General features: G+C 52.6%; 1 protein-coding gene across 4 annotated transcripts in view; it reads left to right on the top strand.

Moving 5' to 3' along the window:
* dcun1d3 (defective in cullin neddylation 1 domain containing 3) overlaps positions 1-17205 on the top strand; it is a 63593-nt gene that overhangs the window by 9710 nt on the left and 36678 nt on the right. Inside the window, exon 2 of one of the 4 annotated variants that reach the window (XM_070856742.1) lies at positions 1507-1574. The exons of 2 other annotated variants lie outside the window; for them this stretch is intronic. The gene's annotated coding sequence lies outside the window, so the exon portion shown is untranslated. Of the gene's footprint in view, positions 1-1506; positions 1575-7793; positions 7885-17205 lie in introns of those variants that run through there. One more of the 4 variants, XM_070856741.1, reaches the window with a different exon arrangement.

Below are 17205 nucleotides of genomic sequence, written 5' to 3'. Positions count from 1 at the left end.
GGGGCAGGAGGGAGCCAGAGTGGGAGCTGGGGGGGGGGAGCGGCAGGCGGCGGAGCGGGAGCTGGGGGGGGGGGGGGAAGCAACAGGCGGCAGAGCGGGAGCTGGGGGGGGGAGGGGGAAAGCAACAGGCGGCGGAGCGGGAGATGGGGGGGAGGGGAGCAACAGGCGGTGGAGCGGGAGCTGGTGGGGAGGGGGAGCAGGAGCTTGGGGGCAGTGGAGGGGGAGCGGCAGGCGGCGGAGCGGGAGCTGGGGGGGTGTAATGGCAGGCAGCGGAGCGGCAGGCAGCGGAGCGGGAGCTGGGGGGGGGGAGCGGCAGGCGGCGGAGCGGGAGCTGGGGGCGGGAGAGAGCCAGAGGGAGCGTGAGCTGAACAGGAGGGGAGCCGGAGCCACAGCCAGAGTAGGAACTGGAGGAGGGAGGTGCAGTCTGATCTTCGCCGCCCCAGTGAGCCCATTCGGCCAGGGCTAGGGGCAGCGTGCTTCGGGCCCCTCCCACACAGTTTCGGGCGCCTGGAGCTACTGCACATGCACGCCCACTGTAGCGCGCATGTGCCGAGGTTCCGGCACTGTTTTCAGCGCCGGGACCTGGCTCCGCCCCCCGTAGCTTGTGCTGCGCCGCGCCGATGGCCTGGATCGACCTGAGGGAGTGGAGAATACCGAGGTAAGTTTTCGGCGCGGTTTTGAGTGCGGAAATCGGGCATGGCTCGCGGGGCTGCGCCGTTCTAGGCGCGGCCCGAAACTTGACCCCAATGTTTTAGAGATGTTGGTGAGATAAATGTTGGCCAGAACACCAGGAAAACTCCCCTGCACTTCTTTGAATAGTGAATCTTTTACATCCATCTAAGTGTAGATGGGGCCTTGGTTTAATGTCTCATCCAAATGTGGCTGACGCCACTGTTAGCAACAACTTTCAGGCCAGATCATATTTAAATATATACCTTTGCTTAGTCTTCATTCTCAGCAAACTACTCTTTCCCCTTTCTACCTTGTGCTATTGCACTGAGGTACTAAACCATATAGATCAGAAGATTCCAGGTCCAATCTCCGGTCTGTGCTGTGGTACAATTGCTCTCGGTGCCTCAGGTGTTAGGCACTGAGGTTAATTGTAGTAAAAGGTGAGGGGGAGGGAGTCACTCCAGGCACCCCCGATCCCATTTGGAAAGTTTGTGTGTGTGTGCTTTTTTGACGAAGATCGGATTAGTTTCTGTTGTGATCTCCTTCTCTGACAAAGGCTCAGTGTCCAAGTTCACATGAATTGGACACTTGGCTGAGGTAGAGGAAGGCAGCAGGTGCTTGTGGAATCATATCCCAGCAAGACTTAGTGCCTTCAGCAGTGAAAGGGAAGAAATTGGGGAGCAAATTGGATGAAACCAAGGAAAGCTTGAAACAGAAAGTAAACAAAGATTTGTATGCCTCAGCACCTTGTATTAAAATGTGATCAAAGTAGGGCACAGTTGGGAGACCAGATACACAGTGGAAGCTTTATTTTTCCCCTATGCTGTCTTTCAGATGAATGCTGAAGGATAAGTTTCTACATGCCCTTGTGCTTGGAGCATCCCTCCCATGAGTTGGGTGTGGTAAGGAAATAGAAGGCTTAAGTTGTAAGGCGTATGTAGAAGAATAGATGCATACTAATGTACTGAGTTTGGAAATTATAAGTGTTGTGATATTTACAGCTTGCAGAATAAATTTGGATGCAGCGAAGGATATAATTGCTAGATATAGTTGAACGGGAAGAATTTGCAGAGTTATAGGGAAAGAGCAGGGAAGTGGGACTGTATGGATAGGTCTTTCAAAGAGCTGGCACAGGCATGATGGGCCGAATGGCCTGCTTCTGTGCTATACCAGTCTATGATTCTATATGGACAATTTTTTGTTGCATATACGTGACTCAAACTAAAGCTTTAAGGAATTTATTTCACTGCTTCGTACAGTAAGTCTAGTGTTGTATACATTACACATAACAAGACATTGCAAGGAAGGGGCTATTGTTCAGAGTTTGACCAGATGTAATAACTCGACAGACTGCATTTTAATATTACAAAATGATTAATGTTGGTACATAAAATAGGAAATTATGACAAAGAAGCGTATAGCATTAAATACAGTGGAGAAGACAAATATTTTAGATATGAAGCTTCTGCAACAATGGGAGTGGTAGCCAAAGCAAATAAAATGTTCAGATGCATACAGTACAAGTACAAGAATGATCCTGACATTGCATACCATTGATAAGATTGGATTTGGAAGTACAGGCAACTCTCAATTATCCGCACACGGATGCAATGGGAAACCGTTGTAATGGCAATTAAAATTCCGTGTGTGTGTGACGTCACTTTGAAACGCTGATGTTCCTTTCGAATGTCGCCTATTGAACCTTGCTTTTAAGCGCTCTGCCTTGCCTCAGCTCCTGCTGCTGCTCGCACACAGGTCCACTGCCTCTCATAATTCATTAAAATACCATGAACAGTTACAGGAAGTAATCAACAAGCCTAATGGTCTTTAGATCTAGAGGACTAGAATTTAAGGATTAGAAGATGCGCTACAGCTATTGGTTAGAGAACACTTGCAGTACTGTAAGCATTAACTAATGTCAACTTGCTCTAACGGAGAAATCGTTTACCCGGATAGCCCAATCCCTGAGGGACCCGGATAATCAAGAGTTGCCTGTATTGTGATTTCATCACTATTTGTGAAAAACTATAGGGAAGGGTTCATAGAGAGACAAACAGTCTAAAGCTCTTGGTCACCTGTCCTAATATCTCCTTATGTGGCTCGGTATTGGATTTTGTTTGATAACACTCCTGTGAAGCGCCTTGTGATGTTTTACTATGTTAAAAGCATTATATAAAGTAGGGAGGTCCTGCTGCAACTGTATAGGGTATTGGTGAGGTCGCACCTGGAGTACTGCGTGCAGTTTTGGTCACCTTACTTAAGGAAGGATATACTGGCTTTGGAGGGGGTACAGAGACGATTCACTAGGCTGATTCCGGAGATGAGGGGGTTACCTTATGATGATAGATTGAGTAGACTGGGTCTTTACTTGTTGGAGTTCAGAAGGATGAGGGGGGATCGTATAGAAACATTTAAAATAATGAAAGGGATAGACAAGATAGAAGCAGAGAGGTTGTTTCCACTGGTCGGGGAGACTAGAACTAGGGGGCACAGCCTCAAAATACGGGGGAGCCAATTTAAAACCAAGTTGAGAGGGAATTTCTTCTCCCAGAGGGTTGTGAATCTGTGGAACTCTGCCCAAGGAAGCAGTTGAGGCTAGCTCATTGAATGTATTCAAGTCACAGATAGAGAGATTTTTAACCAATAAGGGAATTAAGGATTACGGGGAGCGGGCGGGTAAGTGGAGCTGAGTCCACGGCCAGATCATACATTAACTTGTTGAATGGCGGAGCAGGCTCGAGGGGCTAGATGGCCTACTCCTGTTCCTAATTCTTATGTTCTTATGTAAATGCAAGTTGTTGCAGCTATGGTAACGTTTTCTGCCTTGCAGGTAGTGATAATGATTACTTTTCTAACTTTGATTCTCCAGAGTCTCAAATTTCATTCTATAATTAGTGGACCCGAAGGCCCCAAGTTTCCACATGATTTGCGCCTGATTTTTAGGAGCAACTGGTGGAGAACGGACTATCTTAGAAATCGCAATTCTCCACATTTTTTTTTCTGCAGTTCTAGTCAGTTAGAACAGTTTCACTTTGGAACAGAATTTTTTCTTCAAAAGGGGGCGTGTCCGGCCACTGACGCCTGATTTCAAAGTTTCCACAGTGAAAACGTACTCCAAACTAACTTAGAATGGAGCAAGTGAAGATTTTTGTAGAACTGAAAAAACCTTGTCTACACATTAAAAAATCAGGCGCAGGTTACAAATTAGGCGTCCAAAGCGAGGTGGGGGGGGAAGGGAAGTCATTAAATTCTATAATAAATCCTTATTTATACTTATACAAATATTATACAAATAAATCCAACCTGAATAAACATTTATAAGCAAAGAAAAGATTAAATAAACCATCTTCCTACCTGTGTGAAAGTGCTTCAGCCAGGGAGAATGCTGCAGGAAGCCTCAAGTTGAGGCAGCCGTTCCCGACCGCGGGGGGGGGGGGGCGGGAGGCAGCCGTTCCTGACGGCAGCGGGGGGGGGGGGGAGGAGGGGAGGGAATGAGGGGATGAGGGAGTGAGGGCCCAACCGACCGACAGCAGCGGGGGGGGGGGGGGGGGGAGGCAGCCGTTCCCGACGGCAGGGGTTGGGGGGGAAGGAGACAGTGAAAAGGCTGCAGGAAGCCTCACAAGTTGAGGCAGCCATTCCTGACGGCAGGGGGTGGGGGAAGGCCGTCGGGAAATGGCTGCCTCAACTTTCTGAGGCTTCCTGCAGCCTTCTCACTGCTGCAAGAAGCCTCAGTGCTGATCATGGAAAGGCAATGTGCTTTTATTAAAAAATGTTCAAAAATTAAACAGCTACAAAGAACTACAAAAATGGCCGAGTGCCAATGTTTCCTTCACACTGCGCGTGCGCGAACGCTCCAACGCGCATGCGCAGGGTTGCCGGCAGGAAAAAAAAACTAATTTAAATGGTACCTGCCCCCTCCCACTTACAAAATCGGTGCGAGTGGTAGGCTCCGCCCCCCCTGGGCGCCGCGCCGAGCTGCAGGGCGCTCCAGAATCGCGCGTTTTTTTTCCGGCGCCGTTTTCGGCGCAAAAAACGGGCGCCCAGCTCGGAGGGGCGCCCGTTTTGTAGCGTGTGGAAACTTGAGGCCGAAGTGTCTGGCTATGTGAAATATTCAACTTTCAAAAACAAAGAGAAAATATGCTTCCCCAATTGACCTTTTTGAATTAGGAATTGTATAAAAGAGCAGTTTGAAAGTCTGACTTCTTTTCCACTTGCTAATTAATTTGTATTGATTATGGAAATGCAGTTAAAGCTCCTCCTACTTTCATTGCAGTAATGTCGTGTAAAATGTTATAGTAAATGTTACAAAGAAAGCAGAAATAAAACTAATTTTGTCAAGACAGCAGGATGTTTAATTGCAGCATCTACTGCTGTTATAAATACTGTACTTCCTTTATATGACTGCTGTGATTATCTACTAACTCTCAGTTGGGAAATAGGTGCATTGGTTGCAGAATAGTGAAGTTTTACCATTCACAAAGTTCTAAATTAATTGAAATATTCATTCGCTTAACTTTTCATGTAAAGTGATGAGAGTAGAAATAATTTTGTTTCTAGCTTTGTCTATATCGTCCTTGCATGTCATCATGGAGCAGACGGAGGATGGTGACAAACTTTTGAGGGCAGCCGAAACAGAGGAGGACGCTCCATAATCCTTCACGGTTGACTGTGTCAAAGGCAAGATCCTGCAAATCCATTGGCACGACAGACGCACCAATGTCAGTGTTCTCGCTCAGGCCAACATCTCCAGCATCGAAGCATTGACCATGCTCGATCAGCTCCGTTGGGCGGGCCGCATGTCCCACATGAGACTCCCAAAGCAAGCGTTCTACGCGGAGCTTCAAAAGAGCAAGCGAGCCCTAGGTGGGTATAGAAAACTCTTCAAGGACACCCTCAAAGCCTCCTTGACAAAGTGCAACATCCCCACTGACTCCTGGGAATCCCTGGCCCAAGACCACCCAAAGTGGAGGAAGAGTATCTGGGAGGGCGCTGAGCACCTCGAGTCCCATCGCCGAGAACAAGCAGAAACCAAGCATAGACAGCGGAAGGAGCATGCGTAAACCCAGGCTCCCCAACCACCCTTTCCTTCAACCACAGTCTGCCCCACCTGTGACTGAGACTGTAGATCCCACATTGGACTCCTCAGTCACCTGAGAACTCACTTTGAATGGAAGCAAGTCATCCTCGACTCCAAGGGACTGCCTATGATGATTGTAGTCCTGCAAAATTATGTGCCTGATTTATGAATTTGATATTCCAAGTAGCTCCATACTTAGATATTAATCTGTTGCATATTGGCCACTGTGATGGAGCACCTTTTATTTTTTTTTTTGTATATGGGAAAGTGTGATTATTCAGCCAGAATAGGGTCTTATTTGTTTTAACCCTAAAATTTAGAGCCTCCTTTTATTTAGTCTCTTATTGTGACTTTGAAATTTGAGCATTTAACATAAAAGGATTACAAGAGAGAAAAATACAAAATAAGTGGATGCTATTTGTGTCAACTGTGGCTCAGTGGGTTGCACACTCGCCTCGGAGTCAGAAGGTTGTGGGTTCAAGTCCCATTCCATGGACTTGAACGCATAAATTTAGGCTGACATTTCAGTGCAGCAGTGCTGAGGGAGTGTTGCACTGTCGGAGGTGCCGTCTTTCGGATGAGACGTTAAACTGCTCTCTCGTGGATATAAAAGATCCCATTGCACTGTACCGAAGAAAAGTAGGATTGTTGTGAGAATGCCCTTGCATGCCTCTTGACATCTCACTGATACTGTTGGTAGAGACCAAGCAACATATCTCTTGCCAGTTCTCTATGCTGCACTTGATGAGTCACTTCAGGGGGAAAATTGGAGAGAAGGGAGAGAAGGAAAAGAGGACAAAGGAAGAGCTTACTCAAATCAAAAATAATGTGGTGTTGCCCATGAGTCAAACAGAAACTCTTGTTACTGTAATTAGTTTCTTTAATTGATAAAAGGTTTGGAAAAAACAAACACAATCAGGACTTACCAGTTTGGCTATAAACCACAAATTGAGTGGAAAATGTAGATTAGATGAAAATCAATATAGGAAATTTCTCTTGATTGCCAAACTGGTAACTTCTATTTCTTTCTCTGATACGAAAATAATACAGCTCGATGCTTTTCTAACTCATGATCTCAAACTCTGACTATGCAAACTTGTATAAGAAGATTAATTTGTTTCCATTGAGTTATCAGGTGTATGCTTGTATCTCCGTGGTCCCTGAAGCACAGAGCCTGAGATTTACATCTCGTATTCTTTCACGTTTAACCTGAGATACAGGAAATCCAAAAGTATCTTGCACAGTTACGCACTTATCAAATTAAGGTTTTCTGCCAGACATACTTTCATTTGCAGCTGTTACCAAGTCCTTGACCATGAATTGGCAGTATTCAGGATTAAAGAAAGTCTGTGTTAAGTGATTTCTGCTTGCTTTGAAATCAAAATGTATTTACATGTGAATAATGCCTTGCCTCCCAAGTGGACATGAAAGGCTGTGGATGTCATGTGGTGACTACATATATTTCAGCTCAGCCACATGTTGTAACAAACAAAATTTAAAGTGACTAGCTCCAGCTTGTAACAAAATACTAAAAATATTAAATGCTTATGATTAGGATCTATCTATCTGTCCAGTCTCCTCTTAAAGATGTTGTCAATATGGTGGGCATATTCTGGACAGAAGGAATAGTGCAGCTTTTATTTTGTGGTCAGGCCAGTCAGACATTGGGGTGCTGAACTTGTCAATCTGGTTTAGTTTCGATCAGTTTGCCTTGGCCACTAGTGTGATGATGGGGAGAGGGGAGGAGGGGAGGAAAGTAAAAACATTTTGCACTGCTGTCAGCCAGAAATCAGATGTGCAGCCAGTTGCATCAATATGACTCTGGGCTCTGGTTTGAATGCACCACTGGTTCCGCCAATGCTGGCAGTTGTTTGGAATGAAAATAGGTCAACTCACAGCATTATGTAGATCAGATCTGGCCCTTGAAATTTGTGTTGTAAATCCCAAGCTGACTCTGCCAAATTACTTATGAATATTCTTTATCTAATTATGTTTTAGTGCTGGTCACCGCAGTCTCTGAATTCGTATACAATGTCACACTATCCAGGAATGTGCTATCAGTACAATATATGAGAAATTGTCATTTTCAGAAGATGGACAACTGTGAACCTGACCACAGTGTAACAGTCGAGGAGGTATTGACAAAATGTTTTCACCAAATGCTTTTAAGATATGGAATTGACAAGTGTATCCCTTTTTTATCTTTTTTGTTTCAATACTTTTATTTGGGGGAGAGGTTGGGGAACAAAGTAGACTGCTGAGATACTGTGGTCGGCTCATGTTCCAATTGTTGTGTTAAAGGTGAAACTCCAGGGAGATGAAATAACCTTAGAACTTTCCATACCACTGTAATGATTCAGTGGTGTGTTGAGACAGGAATCCTGGATGTAGGGGAGCTATACTTGCATTACGTCTACAGAGCGGTCCAGTGGTGCATTCCCACTATAGTGACAGTGGGGAGTGGTTTCTCTTTGTGCCATTGCTGCAGTTATAGTGTAAATGCAGATTGAAACGGGAGTCGAGGTCTAAACTGACACTGGAGCAAAGTGAAGTGAAGCTCCCTGGATGAGGTAGTCTCTCTCCGCTTCACTTCAGTCAGTTCAGGCCTCGACTTTCTATTTATACTACACAATTTTGGTGCAAAGCAGTTTCAGTATGAATGTACCGCAAGATTGTACCACCAAGAAGGGGAAAGTAAGAGTTTGCTATACGGCAGTTTGATAGAAGAGGTAATTTCAGACTATATTCTGAATGGGCCTTTTTGTTTTGAATCCCTAAACCTTGTTATGGTACTGTTAAGGTGATGTGTGTGTAAACTTTACGATTCAGTAAGTAAGACAAATGAGACCTGCTAACACGTGATATAATTACCAAAGTAATTTGTTAATCATGTAGCCTATTCTGATCCATTATGTCTGTTCAATCATGTTTCTGCAGATAGTTAATTGTGCCTTCCCACAGGCTCTATGCTGTATCTCAATTATCAAATTGATAGCAAAGGTATTTGTAAATTTCAGTAAGAAATTATCCTGATTGGGAGGAAAATCCAGTTTTAGTTTTCCTCACCTATACGCTGCATCTTAGCGACATCATTCACAGATTTAGGGCCCAAGTTTCGAGCCGCGCCTAGAACGGCGCAGTCCCGACCTGGACGCCCGTTTTTTGCGCCACAAAGTGCGCCTAAAAAAACCCTCCAGATTCTCCACCTCCCTGCAGGTCCTCTGGCCCTCGGCGCAGCGCAGCAGGAGCTGTAGGGGGCGGAGCCAGGTCCCTGCGCTGAAAACCGTGCCGGGACCTCTGCACATGCGCGCTACAGTGGGCGCGCAAGTTCAGTAGCTCCAGGTGCCCAAAACTGTGTGGGAGGGACCGAAGCACGCAGACCCTAGCCCTGGCCGAATGGCCTCACTGGGGCTGCGTGCATAAGGCTCCTCCCACGGCCAGCTCCTGCTTCCTCCCAACCCGACTCGACTCCCGCTTCCCGCCTCCGGACCTGACTTCCCCCCCCCCCCCCCCCGCCCCGGACCTGACACCGACCTGACACCCGCTTCCCCCCGGACCCGACACCGATCTCCCTCCCACCACCCCCTCGACCCGCGCTCCCCCCGACCCGACCCAACGCGACCTACCTGTAAATCTGGAGCTGGGGACGGGCCCTGCCCGAAGTCTCGGGACCGGCCCGTTCAGCCTCTTTCTCTCCCCCCTCCCCCCCCCCCCAAATCTCCTTCCCCCCGCCCCCCAAATCTCCTTCCCCCCGCCCCCCAAATCTCCTTCCCCCCGCCCCCCAAATCTCCTTCCCCCCGCCCCCCAAATCTCCTTCCCCCCGCCCCCCAAATCTCCTTCCCCCCGCCCCCCAAATCTCCTTCCCCCCGCCCCCCAAATCTCCTTCCCCCCGCCCCCCAAATCTCCTTCCCCCCGCCCCCCAAATCTCCTTCCCCCCGCCCCCCAAATCTCCTTCCCCCCGCCCCCCAAATCTCCTTCCCCCCGCCCCCCAAATCTCCTTCCCCCCGCCCCCCAAATCTCCTTCCCCCCGCCCCCCAAATCTCCTTCCCCCCGCCCCCCAAATCTCCTTCCCCCCGCCCCCCAAATCTCCTTCCCCCCGCCCCCCAAATCTCCTTCCCCCCGCCCCCCAAATCTCCTTCCCCCCGCCCCCCAAATCTCCTTCCCCCCGCCCCCCAAATCTCCTTCCCCCCGCCCCCCAAATCTCCTTCCCCCCGCCCCCCAAATCTCCTTCCCCCCGCCCCCCAAATCTCCTTCCCCCCGCCCCCCAAATCTCCTTCCCCCCGCCCCCCAAATCTCCTTCCCCCCGCCCCCCAAATCTCCTTCCCCCCGCCCCCCAAATCTCCTTCCCCCCGCCCCCCAAATCTCCTTCCCCCCGCCCCCCAAATCTCCTTCCCCCCGCCCCCCAAATCTCCTTCCCCCCGCCCCCCAAATCTCCTTCCCCCCGCCCCCCAAATCTCCTTCCCCCCGCCCCCCAAATCTCCTTCCCCCCGCCCCCCAAATCTCCTTCCCCCCGCCCCCCAAATCTCCTTCCCCCCGCCCCCCAAATCTCCTTCCCCCCGCCCCCCAAATCTCCTTCCCCCCGCCCCCCAAATCTCCTTCCCCCCGCCCCCCAAATCTCCTTCCCCCCGCCCCCCAAATCTCCTTCCCCCCGCCCCCCAAATCTCCTTCCCCCCGCCCCCCAAATCTCCTTCCCCCCGCCCCCCAAATCTCCTTCCCCCCGCCCCCCAAATCTCCTTCCCCCCGCCCCCCAAATCTCCTTCCCCCCGCCCCCCAAATCTCCTTCCCCCCGCCCCCCAAATCTCCTTCCCCCCGCCCCCCAAATCTCCTTCCCCCCGCCCCCCAAATCTCCTTCCCCCCGCCCCCCAAATCTCCTTCCCCCCGCCCCCCAAATCTCCTTCCCCCCGCCCCCCAAATCTCCTTCCCCCCGCCCCCCAAATCTCCTTCCCCCCGCCCCCCAAATCTCCTTCCCCCCGCCCCCCAAATCTCCTTCCCCCCGCCCCCCAAATCTCCTTCCCCCCGCCCCCCAAATCTCCTTCCCCCCGCCCCCCAAATCTCCTTCCCCCCGCCCCCCAAATCTCCTTCCCCCCGCCCCCCAAATCTCCTTCCCCCCGCCCCCCAAATCTCCTTCCCCCCGCCCCCCAAATCTCCTTCCCCCCGCCCCCCAAATCTCCTTCCCCCCGCCCCCCAAATCTCCTTCCCCCCGCCCCCCAAATCTCCTTCCCCCCGCCCCCCAAATCTCCTTCCCCCCGCCCCCCAAATCTCCTTCCCCCCGCCCCCCAAATCTCCTTCCCCCCGCCCCCCAAATCTCCTTCCCCCCGCCCCCCAAATCTCCTTCCCCCCGCCCCCCAAATCTCCTTCCCCCCGCCCCCCAAATCTCCTTCCCCCCGCCCCCCAAATCTCCTTCCCCCCGCCCCCCAAATCTCCTTCCCCCCGCCCCCCAAATCTCCTTCCCCCCGCCCCCCAAATCTCCTTCCCCCCGCCCCCCAAATCTCCTTCCCCCCGCCCCCCAAATCTCCTTCCCCCCGCCCCCCAAATCTCCTTCCCCCCGCCCCCCAAATCTCCTTCCCCCCGCCCCCCAAATCTCCTTCCCCCCGCCCCCCAAATCTCCTTCCCCCCGCCCCCCAAATCTCCTTCCCCCCGCCCCCCAAATCTCCTTCCCCCCGCCCCCCAAATCTCCTTCCCCCCGCCCCCCAAATCTCCTTCCCCCCGCCCCCCAAATCTCCTTCCCCCCGCCCCCCAAATCTCCTTCCCCCCGCCCCCCAAATCTCCTTCCCCCCGCCCCCCAAATCTCCTTCCCCCCGCCCCCCAAATCTCCTTCCCCCCGCCCCCCAAATCTCCTTCCCCCCGCCCCCCAAATCTCCTTCCCCCCGCCCCCCAAATCTCCTTCCCCCCGCCCCCCAAATCTCCTTCCCCCCGCCCCCCAAATCTCCTTCCCCCCGCCCCCCAAATCTCCTTCCCCCCGCCCCCCAAATCTCCTTCCCCCCGCCCCCCAAATCTCCTTCCCCCCGCCCCCCAAATCTCCTTCCCCCCGCCCCCCAAATCTCCTTCCCCCCGCCCCCCAAATCTCCTTCCCCCCGCCCCCCAAATCTCCTTCCCCCCGCCCCCCAAATCTCCTTCCCCCCGCCCCCCAAATCTCCTTCCCCCCGCCCCCCAAATCTCCTTCCCCCCGCCCCCAAATCTCCTTCCCCTCCCCCAAATCTCCTTCCCCTCCCCCCAAATCTCCTTCCCCTCCCCCCAAATCTCCTTCCCCTCCCCCCAAATCTCCTTCCCCTCCCCCCAAATCTCCTTCCCCTCCCCCCAAATCTCCTTCCCCTCCCCCCAAAGTTCCTTCCCTCCCCCCCAAATCCCTCCCCCTCCCCCAAATCTCCTTCCCTCCCCCACAATCTCCTTCCCCTCCCCCCCAATCTCCCTTCCCCCCCCCCAACTCCTTCCCCTCCCCCCCAAACCCTCCCCACCCCCAAATCTCCTTCCCCCCCCCCCCCAAATCTCCTCCCCCCCCCCCAATCTCCCCCCCCCCAATCTCCCTCCCCCCCACCCCAAATCTCCTTCCCCCCACCAAATCTCCTCCCCCCCCCCCAAATCTCCTTCCCCCCCCCCCCCCAAATCTCCTTCCCCCCCCCAAATCTCTTTCCCCCCCCAAATCTCCTTCCCCCCCCAAATCTCCTTCCCCCCCCCAAATCTCCCTTCCCCCCCCCCCAAATCTCCTTCCCCCCCCCAAATCCCTTCCCCCCCCCCAAATCTCCTTCCCCCCCCCAACCCCACCCCCCAAATCCCTCCCCCCCCAAATCTCCATCCCCCCCCCAAATCTCCTTCCCCTCCCCAAATCTCCTTCCCCCCCCCAAATCTCCTTCCCCCCCCCAAATCTCCTTCCCCCCCCCCAAATCTCCTCCCCCCCCCCCCAAATCTCCTTCCCCCCCCCCAAATCTCCTTCCCCCCCCCCAAATCTCCTTCCCCCCCCCCAAATCTCCTTCCCCCCCCCCCAAATCTCCTTCCCCCCCCCCAAATCTCCTTCCCCCCCCCCAAATCTCCTTCCCCCCCCCCAAATCTCCTTCCCCCCCCCCAAATCTCCTTCCCCCCCCCCAAATCTCCTTCCCCCCCCCCAAATCTCCTTCCCCCCCCCCAAATCTCCTTCCCCCCCCCAAATCTCCTTCCCCCCCCCCAAATCTCCTTCCCCCCCCCCCAAATCTCCTTCCCCCCCCCCCAAATCTCCTTCCCCCCCCCCCAAATCTCCTTCCCCCCCCCCCAAATCTCCTTCCCCCCCCCCCAAATCTCCTTCCCCCCCCCCCCAAATCTCCTTCCCCCCCCCCAAATCTCCTCCCCCCCCCAAATCTCCTCCCCCCCCCAAATCTCCTCCCCCCCCCAAATCTCCTCCCCCCCCAAATCTCCTTCTTCCCCCCCCCCCAAATCTCCTTCTTTCCCTCCCCCCCCCCCCCCCAAATCTCCTTCTTCCCCCCCCCCCCCCAAATCTCCTTCCCCCCCCCCACCTACCTTCAGGTCCTCTGGCCCTCGGCGCAGCCAGCACGAGCTGTGGGGGCGCGGAGCCAGGACCCTGCGCTGAAAACAGTGCCGGGACCTCTGCACATGCGCACTGCAGTAGGCACGCAAGTGCAGTAGCTCCAGGCGCCTGAAGCACGCAGTCCCTAGCCCTGGCCGAATGGCCTCACTGGGGCTGCCCCCCCCAAATCTCCTTCCCCCCCCCCCCACCTACCTTCAGGTCCTCTGGCCCTCGGCGCAGCCAGCACGAGCTGTGGGGGCGCGGAGCCAGGACCCTGCGCTGAAAACAGTGCCGGGACCTCTGCACATGCGCACTGCAGTAGGCACGCAAGTGCAGTAGCTCCAGGCGCCTGAAGCACGCAGTCCCTAGCCCTGGCCGAATGGCCTCACTGGGGCTGCGTGAATAAGGCTCCTCCCACGGCCAGCTCCTGCTTCTCCCCTCCCCGCCCCTGCATCCGGACCCCCCCCCCCCCCGCTCCCGGACTGGACCCGACCCGCGCTCCTGCTCCCGCCCCCCTGACTGGACCCGACCCGACCCGCGCTCCTGCTCCCGCTCCCCCGACTGGACCCGACCCGACCCGCGCTCCGACCCCCGACCCGACCCGCGCTCCTGCTCCCGCTCCCCCCCCCCCGCCTGCCGACTGGATCCGACCTGACCTCCCCCCCCCCCCCCCCTCCCCGACCTGACCTTCCCCCCCCCCTCCCCGACCTGACCTCCCTCCCCGACCTCCCCCCCCCTCCCCGACCTGACCTCTCCCCCCTCCCCCCCCTCCCCGACCTGACCTCTCCCCCCTCCCCCCCCCTCCCCGACCTGACCTCCCCCTCCCCGACCTGACCCCCTCCCCGACCTGACCTCCCCCCCCCCCCCTCCCCGACCTGACCTCCCCCCCCCCCTCCCCGACCTGACCTCCCCCCCCCCTCCCCGACCTGACCTCCCCCCCCCTCCCCGACCTGACCTCCCCCCCCCCCCCCCCCCTCCCCGACCTGACCTCCCCGACCTGACCTCCCCCCCCCTCCCCGACCTGACCTCCCCCCCCCCTCCCCGACCTGACCTCCCCCCCCCCCCTCCCCGACCTGACCTCCCCCCCCCCCCTCCCCGACCCGACCTCCCCCCCCCCCCCCTCCCCGACCTGACCTCCCCCCCCCTCCCCGACCTGACCTCCCCCCCCCTCCCCGACCTGACCTCCCCCCCCCCACTCCCCGACCTGACCTCCCCCCCCCCACTCCCCGACCTGACCTCCCTCCCCGACCTGACCTCCCCCCCCGACCTGACCTCCCCCCCGACCTGACCTCCCCCCTCCCCGACCTGACCTCCCCTCCCCCCCCCCCTCCCCGACCTGACCTCCCCCCCCCTCTCTCTCCCTTCCCCCCCCCCCCCCCCCCGACCCGACCTACCTGTAAATCTGGTGCTGGGGACGGGCCGGCCCGTTCAGCCTTCGGTCCCGAAAGGCCTGCCTGAAGCACTTTCACACAGGTAGGAAGATGGTTTATTTAATCTTTTCTTTGCTTATAAATGTTTATTCAGGTTGGATTTATTTGTATAATATTTGTAGAAGTATAAATAAGGATTTATTATAGAATTTAATGAGTTCCCTTCCCCCCCCCCCCCCCACCTCGTTCTGGACGCCTAATTTGTAACCTGCGCCTGATTTTTTTTATGTGTAGAACAGGTTTTTTCAGTTCTACAAAAATCTTCACTTGCTCCATTCTACTTTAGTTTGGAGTACGTTTTCACTGTGGAAACTTTGAAATCAGGCGTCAGTGGCCGGACACGCCCCCTTTTGAAGAAAAAATTCTGTTCCAAAGTAGAACTGTTCTACCTGACTAGAACTGCAGAAAAAAAATGTGGAGAATTGCAATTTCTAAGATAGTCCGTTCTCCACCAGTTGCTCCTAAAAATCAGGCGCAAATCATGTGGAAACTTGGGCCCCTAGTCTTGGATGAGCTGCGATTTGCTCCAGCTAAACATTAGTAAAGCCAAAGCCATTGTCTTCGGCCGTGCCACAATCTCCGTACTGTTGCCACTAATTCCATCGCCCTCCTCGGCCATTGCCTCAGGCTGAACCCAACCATTTGCAGCAGTGGTGCACTATTTGACCCTGAGCCCAACTTCCGACCCCACATCCTCTCCATTACCAAGACCGCCTACGTGGATTTGTCATCTTGACTTGATTATTCCGATACTCTCCTGGCTGGCCTCCCATCCTCCACTCTGTAAACTTCACTTCATCCAAAACTCTGACGTGATTCTGCACCAAGTCCTGCTCACCCATCACCCCTCGCTGACCTATTTGGGCTTCCAGTCCTCCAGTGCCTCACATTTAAAACTCTCATCATGTTTAAATCCTTTCATGGTCTTTCCCTCCTCTATCTCTCTAATCTCCAGCAAATGAGGTGAAAGGTTGGTTGCTTTTGTAATCTCAAATGATCGGGACAGTCTCTTATGGCTAAATATTTACACAAATATATCACTGTTGGGTAATAGAGAAAATATTACAGTAATGAGTGAAAATTATATGGGCCCTTCATGGAATTTTCCCCATTTAGCAAAAAATAATAGTATTGTTATGGTAACATCCCTAAAATAGTTGGATTAAAAATTGTACTACAGTTTCAATAGTGGCATTTAATTAAAAATGGCATTAAATAACGATGCACACTTAATGCTATTTTTGCTTTACATTATGTCCTACCTCTAATTTGTGTAAAACTACCCCACTGATTTGGAGTCTGGATTTGACTTCAGTAATAGCACTGCTCCTATATATTCTAGAGGTGTGTGCATCTCCTATAGTCCTTCCAAAAGGAAAGCATCTACATTTTGTTGTAAACTTTTAGCCTGTATGGAAGTTTTGAGAGCTGAAGGGTTCTTGATTGTTTATAATGTGCTTTTCTGGAGGCTATATGTAGGTCACTGTTAAATGGCACTGACATAGTGGGGTGAGGTAGCTTTGACATTCACACAGCCATTCTGCTGGAGAGAATATTATTTTGTAAAATGGGCTTCAAAACCAATAAACAACAAATTTAAAATGGTAGCTAAACCCATATTTAGATTATGCCCCCATGAAGCAGAGGCTTGTGACAGAAGGAACCATGAAGTTTAGTGGGTACTGTGGTCTGTTAAAAAGGAAATAATTTTAACATCTGTTGGACGACATGTTCTATTCTTGTTGAAACAGGTTCTGGTATTGAATTTTAACCAAGTAAGCAAGATATTTAATCAAATCTAGTTCAGATTACAGCCATGCATTTTTTTGTTCTAAAATAATGAGGTGGGAAAATCCGAGTTACTCACTGGATTAGGAGAGAAAATGGTTACATAATTTGACATTGGTAAAATCTATTTTTGCTTAACTGTTGAATGGGAGTTTTTTTTAAACTTAGTACCATTGTGGACTATCGCCATATTTCAGATGTTTGCACTGTATGCAAATGAGTTTTAACCAAGTAATTCACCGTGTACATGAATATCACAGGAGTGTTCCTTCTTGAATGCTAAAGCCACCAACCCCATCAAAAAAGTGTCATAAGTATGTGAGTATGACTGACTGTAAAAGGGCTCGACAGTTAATTTTATTACCCTGTACAAGAGAAATGACTCCTCAATTCCTTAATGCAGCTAAGCGGTAGCCAGATAAGCACATGAGGGAGACAGGAGTAGAAGATTATGCGAATTGGGTTAGATGAAGAGTGGTGGGAGGATTGTGACTGACATGGACCAGTTGGCCCGAATGGCCTCTCTCTGTGCTGTATATACTTGCAACAACCAAATAATTTAAACCTCTGTTTTGCAATAGTGTATTTTCTCTATACTATGAATTTACATAAGAAAAAAGGACATGAAGTATCCTGCTTGTTCCATGAGTAATAAAGAGATTTATAATTCAAAATAAGTTGGATAAGCCACTGTTGCTTTGCACAATGGACAGACATGGGTGTAATTTTGTTTCAAATGCATC

Source organism: Pristiophorus japonicus, chromosome 15 (genome assembly GCF_044704955.1).
Source record: "Pristiophorus japonicus isolate sPriJap1 chromosome 15, sPriJap1.hap1, whole genome shotgun sequence".
Taxonomy (NCBI): domain Eukaryota; kingdom Metazoa; phylum Chordata; class Chondrichthyes; family Pristiophoridae; genus Pristiophorus; species Pristiophorus japonicus.
Note: the sequence above shows the minus strand (reverse complement) of the source record. Positions and strands in the feature narration are given on the sequence as shown.